Here is a 15723-nt window from a genome sequence, read left to right on the forward strand (position 1 = left end):
TACGCTGCTTATCGCTGAAGAAAGTAAATATCCTGAATTCAAAATACTTAGAAATAATTTAGCACCTTGGTACCTTGCCATGCTACCTTGCCATGTTAATTAACATCCTACAGGACACAACTGAGCATGTTGTTCAAAGGGAAATTCTGCAGAAATAGGTATATTTTTAATACAGATGACCTAAATCAACCTAATCTGAATGCTTCCAAACTTGGAAATATTAAATCCATAGCTATGCATAATGCATTGGTGTGAACATTACATTAATCCTGTACTTACAGGAAAGAAGAATGATCTTAGATGATCAGGGAAGTCAGCAGATTCAAGAGGTGCTTGGCATTCAGCACAGCAGACTAAAGCCTGCCTAAAGATAAGAAGAAGGAAGCCTTCTCTCCTGTGCAGTGATGTCTGCTCCTATGTGTAGGTAGTGAACAGGCTATGCAGTTTCCCTTACAGGAATGATAAATGTTTTTTTGCAAGGTGCTTTGAGATCTTAAAATGGAAAATGCTGTAACTGAGTGTTGCTGGTTCTTCCACAGTTGATCTCCAAATGGGAAGGTTAGTCTGGGATCAAAATGGCATTTTTTTCAGCTGTAGTTGAATTCAATTATGCAGAAGTTTGTAAATGCTAGATCCAGAAATCCAGGTGCCCTGAAAGCACTCTGAACTACTCAACAGTTTGTGAAAATTAAAAAGCAAGGAAAATAAAAAGGAACAGAAACAAAGTATTATATATTGTCACTCCAAATGAAATCTGGGGGAATGCTCTTTAAATTATCAATGTACTAGAAAAGTACATTAATATTTTAGATAGAAATGCTGCTATGAATAGTGTGGTGTGACAGGATCAATGTAAGATATCAAATAATTGCTGGACTCCTAGCTTCCATTAAAACAAAAGACTAAAAGAGCTTTCAGCTCATCTCCTTGATGGTATAGGAATGTTGCATGTAAAATGATGTCTAAGGAAGCTCGTCAGTGAAAAAGACTTATGTATGCTAATTAATTGGATTAATAATTTGTACATTGGCATATTAAAATAAGCAGTGGATACCAAAGCTGGAAGACATTTCTGTTGCCCTTTTTCTTCTTCTTTTTTTTTCTTTTTTCTTTTTTTTCTTTTTTCTTTTTTCCTTTTTTTCTTTTTTTTTCTTTTTTTTTTTTCTTTTTTTTTTTTGTTTTCCCTAGATCCTGTCATGACCCACTGTTACATGTCTCTCTTCCTGGGCAAATGGCTGTGTGTTATAAATCTGGTTGTCATCCTGGGTAGTAGGGTTGCATGTGATGAATTAAACTTACAGAATTCTCTGTTTTTAACACATCGTGTCTGTGACCTGATGCACTGGTTGTTGGTCACTGTGGCAGCATTTTCCATAAGCTTAAGCCCAAAGAGTTTGAAGACCTCTGGAGTTAATAGTATTAATCTAGTTTATGAACACAGCCCCCTTCCCAGCTGCATGTGGTTTTGTGTCCCCAGAACAAGGAAGATGGGGATAAAGGTGAGAAAGCCAGGTGGAGCCCAAGATGGTAAGGGAGCTGGAGTTCTCTGTGAGGTGATGCTAAGGGAACTGGGCTTGTTTAGCCTGGGGAAGAAAAGGCTTAGTGGGACCTAATGACAGCCTTCCAATGCCTGAATGATTTTATGATTCCATGTGAAGTAATTGTACTTAGTGGAAAAAAGGCCTAAATCACTAGACCTAGAGGACTTGGTGTAATCTGGGGAACAATTGCAGTATTCTTGCACTTAGCTAGTCTTGCATTGGGCTGTAGGTGCCCTTTGCCTCACTGGTACCCTGATGGCTTTGAAAGGTCCCAGTGTCTTCCAGGTGGATGAGGATTTGCAGCAGAACTTCCGAATAAACAAACCTGCATGAATCTCCTTAGATCCATGCTTCAAGTTCTGGAGCAAATATGAAGACACCCAAAGACAAAATCTGTTCCAGGAGCAATGTTTTTGCTGAAAGAAGAAAATTATAAGTACCTTCTTCCTATCTTGAGTCAGACAGGCAATGGCTATGTGGATTCCTTCTTCTCTTTTTTCCCCTTTTAGATCCCTGTCTGTTTTATCTTCTGGATTATTATATCTAATGTTAGATGAGAAAATAAGAACTCTAGTAAAGAGTCACTAAAACTGGCTGTAACTTGTCTTCAATTTGTGCTTGAAGAAGGAATACAGTGAGAGGCTCTGGCTGCTTTGTGATTTGTTTCTTTTTCCCTCCATCTTTATTCTTATGCCTCACATGTTTCAAATGCACTCAAGTGGTGTGGAACCTACACACTGTTTTTCCAAAGAACTGTAGTGTCCCTGTGGTGTTGAAAATGTTATGTGCAATGTCTAGTTATTTCCAAAGAAATCCAGGAGAACCACTCATGATACGCACACACTTCATGTTGCTAGCTTAACAATACAGGCCTTGGAGAATCCTTTCCCAAAGATAATGTTTTTTAATCCCTCAGTTCCTTAATTTGGCTCGCAATACCTGGCTATAACGCTAATAAATGCCTTTCCTCAAGAGAATGAATGGTACTGCAGAAGTTCCTTCTAAAATAGTGGGGTTTCTGTTTATAATAGCCACTATCCCATATTTTTTCTTGGATTCCTGTAATTCTACACTGGAAGCATGTCATACCTCCAAATGAGGGTTGTAAGACAGATGCATAGTAGTTGTCTTCTACAATAAGCTTTCTGCTTGTGTCAAAACAGCCATCACCCTCTGTCCCAACATTTCTGCAAAGCAGGCAGGTCAATGGTTTGAAATTTTGGTTAAGATGGCTCTTAGATTATTGAGTTATTGCTATAAATTTTCTCTTGTCTAATTTGAGTACACTGTAATTGCTATGTTGCACTGCAAGTAGATTTTCAGTGTCAGAATAACCAAATTAACAGGGATGCCCCTTCAACCATGCACTGATGCCTCTGTTGTGTTTTCAAAGGTCTCATTTTATAATTTGTCTTATATATGTCAAGTTCTTATTGTTGCTGTTTGTTATGCTAAAGTATCTAGATGTGCATTGAGTATGTTCTAAAAAAAAAAAAAAAGAAAAAAACCCAACAAAACCCAAACCAAAAAAACCACATCCCAAACATCTCAAAGTTTCATTTAGACTATAAGAAAAGGAAAAAAGAGGAAAGAGAACGAAGTGCTGTAGTAGAAGAGAGCAAAGTATTCTGTAAGACCCATATACCTTGAGGGGGAATTAGTTTTTAATTCATATAAATAATTATTGTCTCATTTTAAATTGTGATGTGTAATTAGACATTATTTTTGCATATGGGTAGTAGCATACAGAAGGAGATCCAGCAGGGGAGCAAGGCTTATACAATAGTCTTTGTTGTCCAAACTGGAAGCAAATGCCAGTGTTTGGAAATGCAGCGGAGATATATGGCATGGTTTAGTGACCTGCTTGCCAAGTAGACAGATACTCCTGCTCCACCACCTCCTCCTTAAACAGCCAACAATAAAGCATGTGCTTAAATACTTTGTGAATAGGGGTGATCTGGAGCCCTGTATAAGTCTCAGCTGGTGTGACACTAGACAGAATTGTTGCAAAATCATTCCCAGTTTATTAGCTGGCATGATAGGTAGTGGTGGTTCCTGGCAGTAAGAGTGAACAGGGATGAAGATATTGAAAAGGCTTGTGGGGAAACACTAAATAACTGAATTTTGTTTGAGAAAATCAGTTTATGTTGAATGAGAAAGGTGCAGAATGGCTGTGGTTACTCCGTTTTCCCTTCTTGACTCTGCTAGTGTAGCTAGGTACTTAACTCCTGTGTAAATAAATCAGTGTAGCAGAGCAAGGCTGAAACTACTTAATTCAGGGTAATTTTAAAGTTACTTAGTTGTACCTATACTTCACCATATTACTGTTGTATTTCCTCATAAAACAGTTTTCACTCTGAAACTGTTACTTTCTCTTCCCTTCCAAAAACCTCCCACTACGTGGACTGGATACTATGTTTTCTCAATGTTTTTCCCAGGTGGGGAAGCCTGTAAGCAATTGGGCTGCATTTGGGCTTGGTATAACTTTTGAAAGTAATGGTATTCAATGACAATCTTAGGATTTTGATGCACAGTCATAAAAGGCAAAATAAACAATCACACTTCTGTTTCACTATTTTAATTTGGGACGTGATTCTGTTGCCCAAGTAAAGCTGAAACGGCTGATGCACACCTTGTGCTCAACAGAATTTTCATGAGAAAAATAAGAAAAGAATATGGGTGCTGCTGTTAAATGTCAAACTGAAATTAATTCTGAATTCTTATATGCTTTGGGGTATCCTTTTTTCCATTAAATAGATTTTGAAGAGTAACTATATTAGTAACAAAAATTTAGAGGTTAGCAAGAATTCTTATTTATTTATTTATTTTCAAAAACTTGAAAAGAACCCATATGACATGGAAATAAGTGTCAAACTATCTTAGAGAGCTTTTTGATTTTGTGAATTGGCTTTATTTTTGATGCATAGTATTTGTCACAGCTGTATTTACTGCTTTTATATTTGGTTACAGAAAAATTATTCTGTGACAAAATAAAAGGAAAAATAGAAAAAGAAAAAAGGATGGTATACTTAGCAGGTAGGTTTCTTATTAAAACTTAAACATACTGTTCCATTTTCATCAATGGTCTAAATTCAACATACACAGAAGTTCCTCAGTTTGCTATCAGGGGAACTGGTGGTCTGACAAATAATGATTTCAAATATAATCCATAAATTGTACTGACAGATTGTCCAAATGATAATAGTAACTAGTTCTTGTGCTTTAATTTAAACATGATCATGTTATTTCACTCCCTATATGGATTTATGGAATGTTGCTCTGCCCATGGGAAAACAGTTTCAGTATGCATGAGAGTTGCATATATTTTTGTGGGAAAAAAAATTTTAATTTCATCATTGCCTTAGAATAGACTCTGGTCCCAGAGGCTGTTCTGCAAATGGTTACATTTTTCTGACAGCTGTTCAGTCATCATGAGGGTATGTCTTCAAGGGAAAGGCACCCATTTCCAATTGGCAAATTTCTAATATTAGGTTTTAGACTATAAAAAACCTCACCCCCAAACCCTTTTTTATTTCACTGCTTCTTGTTGATAAAATCCAATCAGCCCAGAGGGAATTTATAATTCTCGCAATTGCACCAGATGATTACTACCTACAGGAGCAATCACTTATAGTACATCACCTGCGGACTGATGAACCATTTATTATCAAGAGTTTAATTGCTTGTAATACATCCTTGTGGCCAGATACACACACACGTATACCTAATTTATACATATGTATAACTATATGCCACTTATGTTAGGGGTGGAAAATGTTCAGTTCAGATTAGATTTTGCAAAATTAAAAATACCCAAATTATCTTAGAAACACTTGAATCTAGAATACAGGTTCACACTCTGTGTTCAGCCATTTCTGGACCTAGTTTAAGACATGAATTAAAGAAGACAGAGAAGGAAAGTGTGTGTCTGTGCAGGGTATTATTTATTTGAATCTTGAAGAGACTTGTCACAAAATAGCTGGAGTTTGAGGTGAAAATTTTTGGGTTCTTGTTCAACTTCATCTATTTATTACAAATTTTAAAATTACTATTTATTAGGGGTCGTGGGGATGGTGTTTAAATTATTGTTATTGCTTGAAAGTGAGCTGGTGGTGTGGGTTTAAGAGGCTTATGATGGGACCACCAGCAAGAGATGCTTCCTTGCATGTGCTGTACATATGGGCAGGAAAAGATCCCTGGGGGACAATTAAATGCTGATCAGCACTGGGGTATGTTTTATCTGAATAAGTTTGCCATTCTCTGTAGTACTGCTTCAAAACAGTGCCAGATGTATTCAGCAAAACATACTCCGGATCACAGTTGTTAATGTTAAAGATGGGAGCCGGTTGCAAGGTATATACCAAAACAGCACTAGATACAGGACTGAGGCAAGAGAGAAAAGTAAAGTAACATGGACTTGAAGCAGTGTGAAAATGTGAAAAATGAAACAAACACCGATACCATGAAGAAAATGTGAAGGCTTATTTAAACTATTTTACCTGGAGCAGTTCCTACTGCATCAGCTGAAAAAAAGCCAGTGCGTTGCCTTCCCTTTGTGTACTGCTTTGCACAACAGAAAGTATGGATGAAAAGGGAGCTGGTTTTAAGTAGAAGTGTAAGGATGAAAAGGTTGTATAAAGCTGTCATTAAAACAATCATGGTTATAGGTATGAATGTGAACTTCACTCCCTTGTTTTGGTAAATCTTCTAATACACTCCTGGGTGGGGAAACCCTATTAACAGCGCTTTGGAGAACTTAAGCCTGGAAAGCCTGTATGACTTGCCCATGTCGGCAGCATCTAGGGAGTTGAGCTGGCCAGGTGCTTGGCCAGTGCCTTGATCGCAGGAGGACTGTCCTTCCTTTCTGTCAGCTTCTCCAAGGCATTCTATCCACAGCTGGGACCACAGAATTTGGGTCTTTGCAGACTATTTGCAGTGGAGGAACAGTTGTGCTTCTGGATACTTGGGAGCCTGGGTACTATCTGCAATTGAAATGTGAGTTCCATGGTTAAAAGGATTAATGAGGCAGCCCAAATGAGAACATTTCCAAAAAGTGATTTTTGCAACTATTCTGGATTCCACTGGAAACTTTTAACATTGTTCCTTTGATGTAGAGTTAATCTTCTCTATAATGAGAATATTGTAAAATATGCTACAGGCAGGAGCATCTAAATATTTTTTTATGAGAGATAATATATGTAGAATTAAATCCTGCTTGCCTCATTCATGCAGCTAGTCCCATTGAATCTAAATAGGAATGCCACAGTGAATAAACCAAGCAGGATTGGTCCTGTATTTGCTATTTCTATATTTCATTTTCCTCTTGATTTCTGTTTCATTTGTAATTAACACAGTGTACTGATTAAATCATTAACTGTATAGTTCATCTTCATCAGCGGCTTGTAGATTGAGATCCTAATGTACTGTAACCCATTGCTAGGATAGCTATAAAAGTTTTGATTTATGAAGGCAAATATTTTCTGTTCTGGTATCATTTGTGATCAAGAAATGATACAAACAAATTTGTCTAAGATAATCACTTCCTCATGTCTGCCAGTGCTAGAAAACTCATCATAAGGGTATCTGGGATAAAGGGGAGGATGAATTTTTTTGTTCTTTTGAAGCATATTAAACTCAGACAGCTTCTTTGAAGTGCCAAGTGTAGAGACTAGAGTTTTGCTGAAACAAAATGGGAAGTGCCCTTGCTTTCACATAGCCGCTGTCAACATGGCAGCAGCGTAGAGTCAGTCTCACTGGAAATGACTATGTAGATTTTTTTCTTTTTCTTCTATCCCAGTTGCTGAAAGTCTAAAGTTTTAAATATTTTGTCCCCTAGGTCCACCTAATTCAATAATTGTCTCAGCAACTTTGCGTTGTAATGTTCTAATGAAAAGCACCTAAACTTACCTTGTGAAATGTTGTAAAGCCAGTAGAAAGCAGTGTTGTGTTTACAGATTTTATTTTCTTAGCACTATCTTATGGCAGCAGTATTTAGGGTACATTACAAAACTACTGTCACCTTCACAGGGTGGTACATAGTGGCTATTGGGATATCTTGGAAAGATATCGACCATCTCTCTGCTAAGGGCACATATACCTACAGTACCATCTCCCAAACATTCAGCAATTTATAGGGCTCATCAGTGGTGCCATATTAACAGTTTTTATCCAGCAGATGCCAATGTCATACTTAACACACAAGCCCTTAATTGCAATAATGAAGGTTTAAAATATCTCCAGCAAAACATGGAATATTTTGAACACTACCACAGGAGAAATAATCTCACAAAAATACCTCTGGGTACTTAAATATAGCTTTCATTTACAAATTTAGCTCCTGATTCTGATCCCATCTTTATGAATGTCCTGGTTTCAGCTGGGATAGAGTTAATTGTCTTCCTAGTAGCTGGTACGGTGCTATGTTTTTGAGCTAAGTATGAGAAGAATGTTGATAAAACACTGATGTTTTCAGTTGTTGCTAAGTCATGTTTAGACTAAGTCAAGGATTTTTCAGCTTCTGATGCCCAGCCAGCAAGAAGGCTGGAGGGGCACAAGGGGTTGAGAGGGGACACAGCCAGGACAGCTGACCCAAACTGGCCAACGGGGTATTCCATACCGTGTGATGTCATGCCCAGTATATAAAATGGGGGGAGTGGGGGTGGGGGGATCATCGCTTAGGGACTTAACTGGGCATCGGTCAGCAGGTGGTGAGCAATAGCATTGTGCATCACTTCTTTTTAATATTCCAATCCTTTTATTATTACTATTGTAATTTTATTAGTGTTATCGTTATCATTATTAGTTTCTTCTTTTCTGTTCTATTAAACCGTTCTTATCTCAACCCACGAGTTTTACTTCTTTTCCCTATTTTCTCCCCCATCCCACTGGGTAGGGGGGGAAGTGAGTGAGCAGCTGTGTGGTGCTTAGTTGCTGGCTGGGGGTAAACCACATCAATGAACCAAGACAATGTGAAAAGAGGATGTACATTTGGGATAAGAGGTGATTTAAGATTCCTTATATTCCAGTTAGTTCTCTGCAACCAAGTTCTATGATGTGGCTTATTGCCAATAATGTGAAACATTAGCCACAAGATGTCCTCACAAGAAAAATGTTCGTTGTCAGGTCTTCAAATATAGGCAATTGTTTCTGTCTGTACCTATGCAAACCAAGTCAGTGCTTCCCCTTTTTAGGCATCCAGTGGTTTTGGACACCTACATGAGCCAGCAAAGTGCCCTTGTAACAAAGAAGGCGAATGGTACCCTAGGCTTTATTAGAGAGAGCATGGCCAGCAGGTCAAGGGAGGTGATCCTTCCCCTCTGCTCAGTACTGGTGAGGTCACACCTGGAGTAGTGTCCAGTTCTGAGCTCCCCAGTACAAGAGACATGGACATACTGGAGAGAGCCCAATGAAGGACCATGAAGACGATTAAGGAACTAAAGCATCTTTCCTGTGAGGAAAGGCTGAGAGGGCCAGGACTGTTTACCCTGGGGAAGAGAAGGCTCAGGGGGATCTTATTGATGTATCTAAGTACCTGAAGGGATGATGCAAAGATGACAGAGCCAGGCTCTTCTTAGTGGTGCCCAGTGACAGGACCAGAGGCAATGGGCACAAACTGAAATATGCAAGGTTCTGTCTCAACATCAGAAAACACTTTTTCACTGTGAGGGTGACCGAGCACTGCACAGGTTACCCAGGGAGTCTTCCTCCTTGGAGATATTCAGAAGCCATCTGGAAATGGTCCTGGGCAACTGGCATTAGGTGGCCCTGCTTCAGCAGGGGACAAGCTCCAGAGGTTCCTGCCAGTGTTAACCAGTCTGTGGTTCTGTGAACCAAAATTAGTCTTGTGGCAGTGCTTCAGACTTTCTGAAGTATTTGGAAAGCAATGTGGCTGCTTTAACTGTCCTGTTTGATGAGTAATACCCTGAAGATATTCTAATCTTAGAATTATTTGACCAATAAAGGTTAGCTGGCAAATCATTTGAAAACCATAGAAGAGGATTTTTTTTTTTTTTTGAAAGTAGTTATTGAAACAAAGTGGACAATTTCCTTTTATATAGCAAAATGGACATGCTCAATCATGTCCAACTGTAGCTTTCCTGTTGCCCAGCAATACTAAGACAGCACAAGAAAATTGGATATCCCTGTTATGCCTCAACTGAAGCAGTCTGCTACAGCACCTCCAGAAACCAAACATGGGAGTGCTGACTGGGAATTTCACAGAAAAGCAGTCCTGGAAGCTGTCAGCAATAACCTGCACAGGGTTCAGCTCTCACAACCTTAGTCAATATAAAAAGTAATTATTTATACTAGCCTAAGGATTCTGAGAGGGCCCATCACTCTAGGGGCATGAACCTGTGATATGATCCTATTTCTGGCAAAAATCTGCACCGGGAATGACGGAACACAAATCGTGCTTACATCTGATAGCATATGGACTCAAACACAACCCATGGTTGAAAGTCCATTTCCCTCTTCTGTGTGGTTTCAGCTGGTTTCTCTGGGAACAAAACTCACATTTTCTATGTTCTGATTAATTTTTGCAAAACTGCTGTCATAGCAATTCTAAGGCCTTTCTTCCTGAGGAGCAGGTACTTGTACCTCAGCTGGTCAGGGCATAAATAGCTGTCATCTGGCAGTAGCTCCACGATTAGTGTTTAAGAGTTATTTGCAGCAGGAGATCTGCAGAAATTAGACTGGGGACAGAGTTTAGATTGTAAGAGTTAACACACATGCTTTGTTGAGAAATTTGTGACAGAAATATGAGAAAATCCTTTCTTGCAACCAGCAAAGTAGGTTGAAAACAATGTTGGGAAGATGAACATCAAAGTAATGTGGACAAGGGAGAGTTAATGATAAGATATCCAAGCAAAAATCTTTTATTCCTAGGGGATGTAGAGAAACTCATATACTTCTTTCTTAAACATGGCTGAATTAGAGGCTAGTAGAGAATCAAAAGCACATAGGATATCCTGAAGCAGTGAGCCTAGGATTTTTTTCTTCTCTCTCCTTTTTTCACATCTCACCACACTCCTTTACATCAGGTTTTGATCACAGGTTCTCGTTTGTCTGCAGTTCCTTTTCTATCTTTGATCAATGTTTGTCTTTAATCTCCATGTTCTGTCTTTTTTGTTCTTTTGTCTCCAGTCCATGACTATTATATTTCTCCTTTTTTTCTGTGCTATTATTTCCCTTCCAGTGGGTCTTCTCATTTCATTGTACTCTATCTCTGTCCAAAATGCTGTACCGTGTGTGAACAATAAATGAATTGATTTCAAATGAGTTGACGACAGTGCTTAGCCAATCCATGTCATACAAAATAGCCCACCGAGTGAGTACAATAAGTGACTCAAATCAAAATGAATTCACACGGATGCTTGGAAAATCCATATGGAAGGCTGGGGGGCCATGGCTCAGAACAGGCTTGTGTAACCAGTGTTTTAAGAAAATCTTTTTTAAGTAGTAGAAAGAAATCCATGTCTGCTTTTTCTTTCTACTTTGTTATCTTTGGATAAAACCAATTAGCTAGTGTGTAATTGATTAGTTAATGAGTAAGAGTGGGCCCTGAAGACTGGTTACCAAAGGCATGAGGAATGATCAGAGATTGTAAAAATGTAACAATAATGCAAAATTTTAAAAATGCATTCTTGCCTCCCACAGAAAATCTTAAAACCATGAAAATGGAAAAAAGCTTGCTAGCACAGGTTGCTGGACTGTTCCTCAGAGATGCTGCTGCTGTATTGCTGCTGTATGACTTATACGTGTGAGTTGAAAGGAAATATAAATAACCAGGAAGAGAAGACTAATAATTGAAAAAGCTTGACAGAAACTCCTTTGTGTCATGTTTCCAATCTAGGATTTGCCACAGGCTTATACCTAATAATTCCAACCATTGAGCTAAAAGTGTTATCCAAAGGATCATGTCTGAATTTAAATTAGTTTTTCAGTTATTATTTTTTGAGTGGCTCCATCAAATATATATAAAACTAGGGGAAAGGCCTTGTTGTTTTTAAACACAAGTGCTCTTTCCATGGCATGGCAGAACCTGACATTTCTTTGAAGCTTTTCTAAATTCCAAAGGAGGTAATGTATTTAAAATATCTGAAAGTTTTTACGTCTCTCTAATTATTTTTGATGTGATACTTCTCAGGACATATTAAATGAAAGCATTTTCCGCATGATCTTAATTGAGAAGACTCTTATCTCCTCCTCTTATCTCCTTCTGTAATTACTGATGAACAAGATTTCTACATGGATTAAATTGTATATTCTCACAGACTGGAACAGGCTTATTTTCTTGTCTTTCATAACACACTTTTCTAAAGCTCCACAATGTCTCCATCCCCATGTAAACACTTTATTTACAGCTATCCACAGCTGTATTATGCTAACTGGTATATGATTACTTTTATTTCTACAGATTATAACTACCTTAGATATTCAGAGAGGATATATAAGCATAATTACTGTAAGTGGAGAATATTACCATGGTGATTCCACAAAACTTACAGGAAAGATCCTCAGGAGTGTACCAAGTCCAGGAGTATTTACCTCAACCAAGGTAAAGCCCTGTGACCCAGGCAAATCCACTTATGATCACAGCAATGTCTTGGCAAAGATGGGCTTCATCTTACTTCACTCATATAAGGACAAAGTACATATGTATTGGTCAGCTAGAACCTGGTGGGAACTCATCCACTGAAATCAAAGAGGGGGTTTCCAGTGAAGAGCTGTGACATGAGAGGGCAAAACTTTGCTCGGGTCCTTTTCGCTTGAGATGCAGCACAATACCTCTATGAGAGTCCCACTGCCCATGGGGGCAACCTGGAGTGCTGCCCTTCCCACTGCCAGCCACGCTATGGTGGGGGCCACCTCACCGCATTGCTGGATCTCTTGTCACACGGCTGAAGTGTTTATGGACGTTTTTGTATTTTTGGACTGAAGCTGGATGCTGGTATTAATCGAGAATGTGCTTCAGCTTCCTCTATATATTACTTTGACTGGCATTCTTCCAAAGAATGAATTTCTGCATTGATTTTTCGTTTTAAACACTTCAAACAAATCTGAAATACTTTATTTATGCTAAAAATTATTTTTAATTTCTTCTGTTTTCCAGGTCTTTTTTTTTGTCAGCTGTGACCTTTGGGTAAGTGATTTTCATCATAATTACCAGATAGAAATTATTTTCTGCACATGTGAATTTTAATTTTTTTTTTTTAAGAAAAGGTCAAATGTGGCTGCATGCGGAATGACCACACCTTCTGGCTCTTCCCAGTTGTGTTTCTGGGGTAGCATGTTGGGTTTCTACTCTCCTAATTAAAGGCATATCCAGTGTTTTTCAAAACAATATGAAGACTGTTATCAAATAAACTAGTTTATGAGTCTCTGTGTATCATAACATAGGCAAATATTTGCATTTACAGACTGATGATATTTTCTGCAAAAATGAAGGTAACTCACTATACATATGACTCATTCACTCTAGCTCTATGCACTGACATACAGCCTCTTTTAACATCAGGTGTCCTTAAGTGGGTTAATAGCAGTGCTAATAAATGAATTAAAAAAAAATAGTTAAATAAAATAGGAAACTAAAAAGGCATGACAATTCCAGTTGAAACATAGCAAAGATACTAGTAAATAACACAGATTTTCTAATAGTGCCTGGAATCTAACTAAAAAACATAGTTGTATGTCATTCCTGTGCAATTGTCGAGATCTGGTGTTACTTATTCAGAAGGAGTTGTGGCATCCAGTGGGTTGCCTTTGCTGACCACTGTTGGTGATAAAGGGAAAAAAAACCCAACCTGGAAAACCAGTTCAGCTCACTTTATGGGTTCTTTACTGTCTTTTACAGCTCTGATCAGTAAGGTGTAACTGAGTTTGTAGTTCTTGGTGCTTTTGTGGGAGCTGCAGAAGTTCATGAAGGATATTAAGCGTTCAACTTGTGTGGCTCTCACTGACTACTAGTAGAGGCACATTTTTCATAGTGCTGTTGAACACTGGTTTATCATCTTGGAAAGCAGAAGTATCCATATATCACAATATCCTTCACGTGGTCTTTGATTGCTGGTAGCTGGCAGGAATTCTCTGTAGATAAAATAAGAAAAGCAAGAAGCAACATTTTTTTGGTATGAAGAGAAAGCCACAAATCCTGAGAATCCTGAAACCAGTTGTATTGGGTTTGCATGGCAAGGTTTTGGTAGCAGGGGGGCTACAGGGGTGTCTTCTGGGAGAAGCTGCTAGAAGCTTCCCCCATGTCTGACAGAGCCCGTACCAGCCGGCTCCAAGACGGACCCGCCGCTGGCCAAGGCCGAGCTAATCAGTGATGGTGGTAGTGCCTCTGGGATAACAGGTTTAAGAAGGGGCAAAAAAACCCCTGTGAGGCAGCAGTCAGAAGAGAGAGGAGTGAGAACATGTGAGAGAAGCAGCCCTGCAGACCCCCAGGTCAGTGCAGAAGGAGAGGGAGGAGATGCTCCAGGCGCTGCAGCAGAGATTCCCCTGCAGCCCATGGGGAAGACCATGGTGAGGCAGGCTGTCCCCCTGCAGCCCAGGGAGGCCCACGGTGGAGCAGATCTCCACCTGCAGCCCGGGGACGACCCCACGCCAGAGCAGGTGGGTGCCCAAAGGAGGCTGTGACCCCCTGGGAAGCCTGTGCTGGAGCAGGCTCCTGGCAGGATCTGTGGACCCCTGGAGAGAGAAGCCCACGCTGGAGCAGATTTCTGGCAGGACTTGTGACCCACAGGGGACCCACGCTGGAGCAGTGTGCTCCTGAAGGACTGCACACTGTGGAAGGGACCGATGCTGGAGCAGTTTGTGAAGAATTGCAGCCCATGGGAAGGACCCACGTTGGAGAAGTTTGTGGAGGACTGTCTCCCATGGGATGGACCCCACGCTGGAGCAGGGGAAGAGTGTGAAGAGTCCTGCCCCTGAGGAGGAATGAGTAGCAGAGACAACGTGTGATGAACTGACCGCAAGTCCCATTCCCCGTCCCCCCGCACTGCTGGGGGGGAGGAGGTAGAGAACTCAGGGGTGAAGCTGTGCCCAGGAACAATGGAGGGGTGGGGGGAAGGTGTTTTTTAAGATTTGGGTTTATTTCTCACTATCCTACTCTGATTTGATTGGTAAGAAAATAAATCAATTTTTTCTCCCCAAGCTGAATCTGTTTTGCCTGTGATGGTAATTGCTGAATGATCTCTCCCTGTCTTTATCTTGAGCCATGAGCTCTTTGTTATATTCTCTCCCCTGTCCAGCTGAGGAGGGGAGTGATAGAACAGCTTTGGTGGGCACCTGCCATCCAGCCAGGGTCAACACACCGTACCAGACAAGCAGACTAAAAGTTTCTCAAAGTTCAGTTTGGCTTTCAGTCTAAATAACAAAGCATTATGATGTAATTTAAGTCACAGTTCCAATTTACCGCAACAATATATATTCTCATTCTAAGTAGCAGGCAAGTTATAGATTAAATCTAAATTATAGCATTAGCAAATACCTTCACCATTTTTTACAAGTCCTGATATTTTTTTATTTTGCTGCATGTGCTGTTCAAGGATCGACTTGGATAGACTTGAGAAAGCTGATCAATGCAAAGACACGTCAGTTACAGATGAACAAATTACAGGGTCTTCTCCAGCTGAACTTGTAGTAAGGGTTGCAAGGTCGTGTGGATGGGGTTCATTGAGTTTTGCCACTGAGACTGTCAGATTTGTTAATACTAGACAATATTGTATATGCTGTCAGCATAAAAAGGTGCAGGGTTGTGTTTAGAATAATAGTGTATTCACAAATAGAACTCAAATTGCTCTGAAATATCACAGTTAGCTGCATCTTCATTCTATTATCTCACTGCTTTATGCTTCTGAGACCTTTTCCTAGCAGACTATAATATCATTCCAAATGTAAGATGATAAATTAATAGAACAAACCAAATTGGAGTCAGTAGGATTGCATTTAGCACTAACAAGACCCATCTGAGTTTCACATTTTCTCTTGCAATTATAAAAAATAAGGCTAGTGTCAGAACTCTTCTTTAATTGCTGTTACAGAAAGCTCTGGATAAGGGCTGATGGAAAGGAGCAGCCTCTCCAATTCTTGACAAATATAATTTCTTCTAAAGTAGGAGGGGGAAATGTAAGATATAACAAGAAATATATTTCAAATCACCTATGGCAGAAGGAATGAATAT

The sequence above is a fragment of the Haliaeetus leucocephalus genome, unplaced genomic scaffold (genome assembly GCF_000737465.1).
Source record: "Haliaeetus leucocephalus isolate CR32 unplaced genomic scaffold, Haliaeetus_leucocephalus-4.0 Scaffold636, whole genome shotgun sequence".
NCBI classification, from domain to species: domain Eukaryota; kingdom Metazoa; phylum Chordata; class Aves; order Accipitriformes; family Accipitridae; genus Haliaeetus; species Haliaeetus leucocephalus.